This window comes from Ovis canadensis, chromosome 12, assembly GCF_042477335.2.
Source record: "Ovis canadensis isolate MfBH-ARS-UI-01 breed Bighorn chromosome 12, ARS-UI_OviCan_v2, whole genome shotgun sequence".
Taxonomy (NCBI): Eukaryota; Metazoa; Chordata; class Mammalia; order Artiodactyla; family Bovidae; genus Ovis; species Ovis canadensis.
The window spans coordinates 66,013,248-66,019,393 of NC_091256.1; the positions used below are offsets into that span (position 1 = coordinate 66,013,248).

General features: G+C 39.7%; 1 protein-coding gene across 1 annotated transcript in view; it reads left to right on the forward strand.

Moving 5' to 3' along the window:
- ZBTB37 (zinc finger and BTB domain containing 37) overlaps positions 1 to 6,146 on the forward strand; it is a 33,187-nt gene that overhangs the window by 22,889 nt on the left and 4,152 nt on the right. The gene's annotated exons all lie outside the window — the stretch shown is intronic.

The following is a 6,146-nucleotide window of genomic DNA, read 5'->3' on the forward strand; positions in this document are numbered from 1 at the left end:
GATTTTAAATCATGTAACTTGAAAAGTGAGCCTGTTTTCTTTTTGGAAAAGTGGGCCAATAAAAATAACACTAATATAATTCAATTGTATATGCATGTGCATTGAACACAGAGTGGTATACTAAAGATAGTTCATGCCATTAACTTTTGTGGGAAGTTTGGCTATTTTCTTAATTAATATCTTTTTTTTTCATAAATGTATGTTTATAAATATATTTACTCATCCACTATAACCTTGGTAGCTTTAGAAGCATTTTGTTAGCTGTATCATTGATTATAAAAATCAATTTCTTGGCATAGTAGGCTATGAGAGCTTTTAGTTGCTTTGTATTTTGGCTAAGAAAATTATTTCTTGCACTTTGTATTTATAAAGATGTTATAACACTTTGCACCCACTTAGTGCAGCTGTTCTTTAGCGACAAAAGATGTAGGCGTTACAGTGAAATGTATGTTTAGAAGCCCAGCAAAAGGAGGGCTCTCAAAAGAACAAATTTGGCTTGCATCTACCAGAGAAAAGCTGGGGGTTAATATAAAATTTAGGTTGAAAATGTCTATTGGAATAGGTGTGCAGTCACTGCAAGTTGCAATATCATTATGAATTGCCCGCTATATGCATGTGATTGTATGTATGTGTGTGAGAAAAAAATGTCTGATGAAGGCAGATAAGTCAGTGTAGAAAATTCTACCTCCCATTAAAGACAGAATATTCCAAGTTTGCCCTGTAGCCCCTTATGCAGGAGGCTGGATTCCTCAGCCACTGTCCACCTCATTCTCTTTTGTACTCGCTTTAGCTCCTCTACCTCTGAGCACTAGGCTGAAGAAAGTATAGCTTTCTGTAGCAAGCAAAGGAAAGCCAGACCTGAATATAGAGGTTGCAGTATCTCATGTCTCCTTGTCATCTTCACATGTTAATGTTTGGTTTTGTTGCCCAAATCAGTGTCAGAACACTTGGGTTTAGTGCTTTTATCCACTGGCCTCTGTTTGGCAAGAGTAGCCCTTGGAAGTGGAGTCTTTCTGCTGTTTTTACAGATGCACTCAATTCCTTTTAATGATGTGAAAATTTTGTTTGAATCCTGAGCTTTTTTTATTTTTTAATTGCCATTTGCAGCCCATTTTGGGGACTGGAATATCAACCATATTTTCCTGATGTTGAGCCTTCTGCCAGTATCTTGACATGCAGTTTTGCATGACCTGGATTTTTGGATGACCTATTTTGCTTTTAGACACTCTGAAATTCTTCTCTTTATAATGCCAAGAATGTTATAATAGTTAGGATGGCCTGTTGTGGGTGTCAGGAAATATCAGTTTCGGTAGTAAATGCCACTAGGCAGACCACCTAATCTTTAAATGCAGTTGGAGCACTCAGCTGATTTGCTGTTGGGGGCACACTAGTCCACTGACCCAAATCAGGTTACCTACCTTTTGAACATTTGTTACAGCTGAGAAGGGACTTTGGGCCTTTCAGAAATATCCCAGAATGCTTTCCACCTTTTCATTCAAATCCACTGGTTAGAATAGCTGGTTGTAATGTCCAAACAGGGACTCACTAGTTAGGAGTGAAAACGAGAGTGATCCATTTGCAGACTTTGAGAGTTTCACATCTATGTTTTAGGTACTAACTGATAAGTGTTTACTTTTCCTGTTGACGGTGTAGGGCAAGTGACAGTACTGACAGTGTGAAATTCCAAATTCAATAAGCAGTACTCATTGGTGACGACTGATGTATTGGGTTGGCCAGCCCAGTAGTAACCTTCATCCGTGGAACAGTATGAATTCTGTCAGGAGATGAGATACTAAAATCATGTGAATCTATTCACCACAGCTATTTTTTTTCTAACTATAGAATAAGTGTCAGCCTATAAGCCATGCTACTGAAAGCTTCGACTCAGGAATTAACTCCTGCTTAGGAAGATTCTTCCTTCTGGCTTATCTTTTGTTTGTGCCCAGAGTCTTGGCCTAGACCTGTCCCCAGCTGTTTTGCTACAAACACATACTTAAGGTGCAATCTTACCTAAGTCAATAATACACTGTCAGCCATGCAGTCTGTTTTATAGCCAAAGTGATTTATTGAAATACAAAACAAACAAAAAAAGTGAGAGATGCCTAGATCATTTCTTGGAGGCATGTTGAAATCAACCTATGAATCTGGGAGGAAGCATAGAGTCTTATCTTCTATCTGGCTTGGGTGAACAGTGACTTTAACGCTTTCTATTAAAATACTACAGAGCTAGTTGACTTCAGCAAGTAGTTCTCAATTTTGGCTGCACATTAGAATCACCTGGGGCTTTTACAAAATGACTGCCACCTAGGGCCCCCTCCGGACATGCACGTTTAATTGGCTGGCTGTGCAGCCTGGGCTTTAAAAGCTCCTCAGGTGATTTTAATGGGCAGCCAAGGTTGAGAATCATTTTCTAGGTAGTCCTGAATGATCTGTGGCAGGATAACCTCTACCCAGTTGTCTTTTGTCATAGGTACCTTTATCAGTATCACAGGCATGGCTTGGCGGTTAAAACTTGGCACGGGCCACGGCTCAGGTGGTAAAATAGACCATCCGTTTGTCCTCAGAGTCGTTCGGCAGAGAGCTGTTGCCATGCATCCAGTTTTCTCTCTGTACCAAAGCCTGCACAAGTCAGCAAAAGACATTTTCTGAGTCTGCTCCCTAAAATCCTCTTTCCCTTTCATATGTGATTTAAGTGGAGATTTTTAAAACTCTGCTAGCTAAAATAGAGCACTTGAACTTATTAAAAGAGCCAGGCCCAAGCCACCTAGGGTGATTTTTATTTGTAAAATAATCAGGTAGCATTGTTAATGAAGAAATAGAAGGGTTCTTCCTGGTGTGATGGTGATGTAGTTGATTATTTGTCCCTTAGCCTATCTTCTAAGTGGGATTTCAATGTACGGTGACTTTCACTTTTCCATGTTCCTTTGTGAATTAAATGCACTAGCTAAGGCGTAAATATTTCTGAGTTTTACATGAAATGTGAAATGAATCCTTTTAGCAGCTTTGTTCCAGGATGTCAAAGACTTAACCTAGTAAGTCCCAAACAAGTTTTCATATTGTCAATTCATTCACCCACCCAGGTGTAAAATACCTGCCCATGGCAACCTCAGTGTGGTAATGAGGAGAGGAGGACTGTTTGATTATCCTTTAAAAAGTGAGAGCCACCATTCAAACTAATAAACTACCAAGTGATTTCTGATTCATGAAAGAGATTGTGTTCAAGAGCAAGGTCAAATGTGACGGTCTCATCTGAGAGACTGCTGGCACTGTGGAAACTTTCATTTCTATACTGCCTGCAAATAATCGATGATTTAAATTTCAAATAGGTGGTGTGTTTGAAAAGAAACAAGTGGGTGGAAGGAAAGATTGTAAGTGCAGAGGACTGAATTAGCATCAGACTCTGACATTTCATTAAAATAACATTTAGGCCTGACTTATTTGCTTAGCATGTATATGCTGCAATGTGAGAAATGCCTCCTATGCCTTAGAAGATCTGAGAAGGCTTCCTTTCGTTGGGTGGAATAGAAAAGCAGTAGTAGCCTTTGAGACTTGTCTGCATCCAGAGAAAGGCCCATTAGGGTTCTCATACTGAGAAACCTTGTAGAGTACTGTGAAATGTTGTTGAACTTTATGCAGATCACATCGCACTGGATTTTAAGATTTAGAGGAAGGAGAGTAGAGGAGGAGAAGGGGAAGTAATTAATGGTAAAGTGTATATATATGAACTTATACTATATTTTACACAAGTAATGAAACAAATTCCCTATCAGGAATTCTGTCAGGACTAAGCAGCCAAATTCTTCTGTCCTATTGATTGGCTTGCTGATTCCTCTTAAACCTCTAAGAAATCCTTTCTGAAAGAGCTAAACAGAAACTGGTCTGACTGCAGTTTCACCACCCTGCCCCATTCCCTTACTCACAACAAAAGAAAACATACCCAAACTATAGGCCAAAAAAAAAAAGTCTCAGCACGTTCACTTTTCATCCTTTATGGTCTGTGTTCACTGTTGTAGCCTATTGCATTGTTTTGCAATATAATGGCAGAACTTAAATAGATCTGCCACATGTCAGGAACCATTGGCTTCTCCTTTAAGAAACCTTAACATCAGAACTCTCCGTTTTTGGCTTGTCAGCGCAAGCGAGTAAAGGGAGACGCACTATGAAAGAACACTTGGGGAATGCCCTGGCCGACCCGTGGTCAGAACTTCATGCTTTCACCACTGAGGGCCGGGGTTCAGTCCCTGGTTGAGAAACTGATAGGATCCTGCAAGCCACTTAGACTTCCTGGCTTCTGGTAATTTCAGGTGGGATCCACTTATGCTCTGTGTCTGAGAAGAAAAGACAGAGGGTTCAAAGATAGAAAAGTCGATGTAGTCAAAATGTGGTTTCCTTCAGATGGACATAGTCTCAAAGAATCTGTCCAGCTGTTCTCAATGGTGCTTACACGATGGGTGACAGCTGTCTCCCATCTTCCCGTCCCTGGCACTGTGCCTTCCCACTGGTCACTGTGAAAAGCAGATCACACTGGACTCAGAGGCCAGAATCCAGGACGATTTCCCTCTTCTCATCACTTCTTCATACAGCTAATAATGTAGCATATACTTCTCTTTGGAAAATTCTTGGGTTTGACCCCCCAGGAAATAGTAAAGCATTTAAAGGAAAAGTAAGGTTCTGGTGGTAGCTATCAAAGAGATGATAGGAACATTTTAGCTTCCCCTTGGATGATATTTATTGATAGCAAGGACCAACTATGCCTCCTTATCCTCAGTTTCTAAGGATAGCATAATATTTCTAAGCAACAAAGTTATCTAACATTTTTTTTCACAACTTGTTAATCAAGGATTCATATTAAAACCGACAATCAGTTTCTAAAATATTGTTATCCCTGAAAGGGAATGAGATAGAGTTTTTAACTAGAAGAACCTGTTTTTTTTCCCCTTTGAAAAAACTAACACTTGAGGTTTGTGTCTTTCATCTGCAATGATTACTCCATAAAGATGTCTCAGAACAGTCAGTAAGCCAAGGCTAGCACTCTCACGCCCCGAGGGTGCTGGACTGGGTTTATACATCTTACTTCCTTAGAGAATATCTGTTTTTATTATGCCCTTAACTATAAATACCTATATATAGGAATAGGATTTTCACCCCAGCCTCTTGTAATCATTATCACTTAAGTGTAAACCACACCTCCCCCTACCCCAACTTTTACTGAAAAAAATGCACTTTAATTCCTAAGGAGAGTGGCTGTTCCTGGCCCCGAAGCCAGATTACTTCAGGAGGAGAGTTGAAGAGGGAGAACCCTAGGCAAACCCTGTGAAATTAACCAAATTCCTTAATGTAAACACAGAAGTCAACCATTTTTAAGCTGCCCCCGCCCCCAGCCAAAGGACAAAAGAAACAACCAAATGGAAAAGTTCAAAATGCCTACCTTAATTTGAGATGTTTCACTAGGGGATATACCCAATACTTTCTCAGCTAACCAAATGATCAGAAACTTGAAGGTGATTCTGTGGGAGGCTGAGACTTTTTTGTTTAAATGAAAAGGCCAAGTGAATCACACAGGCTATAAAATACGATCCTGATTTGTGTCATTTCTAAGTATCAGATTCGTTCTCTCCCTTAATTTGACAGGTGTTCTCACGTCTCTCCTCCTGTAGATTCTGTCCTTCCCCTGATGACAAGCCAATAGTTCTTGGTGGGGTTGCATGTCTCCTAGAGCCCCAGGAGCCCTGTTGTGTCGGGGGAGGGGGGAGGGCAGGAGGGTGGGCAGAGACTGGGGTTGGGGGAGGGAGATTCAGAGAAAGAGTGAAGATATATGGGTTTATATAAACATATTTAAAGCAGTTTAGCAAAAGCTTTCTCGTTGAACAGCTTTAAGAACAATGTGAATGAAATTTAGCAACTTGGTTAGTAATTTGAAAAGTCTATTAATGTATACTTGAAATTCTGTTTGTATAAAAATACATTTTCCTCTTTATTTTAACACTGTGTAAAAGAACATTATGCATGTGAGTGGTTTGAGAATTAAATGATTTAATATTCATATTTGCATCTCTTGTCTCTTCTGTGTAGAGATTCTTTTTAAATTTTTGGATTTTTTTTTTTTTAGTATTAAGGGATTATCTAGATTTCAAGCTCACCCTGCC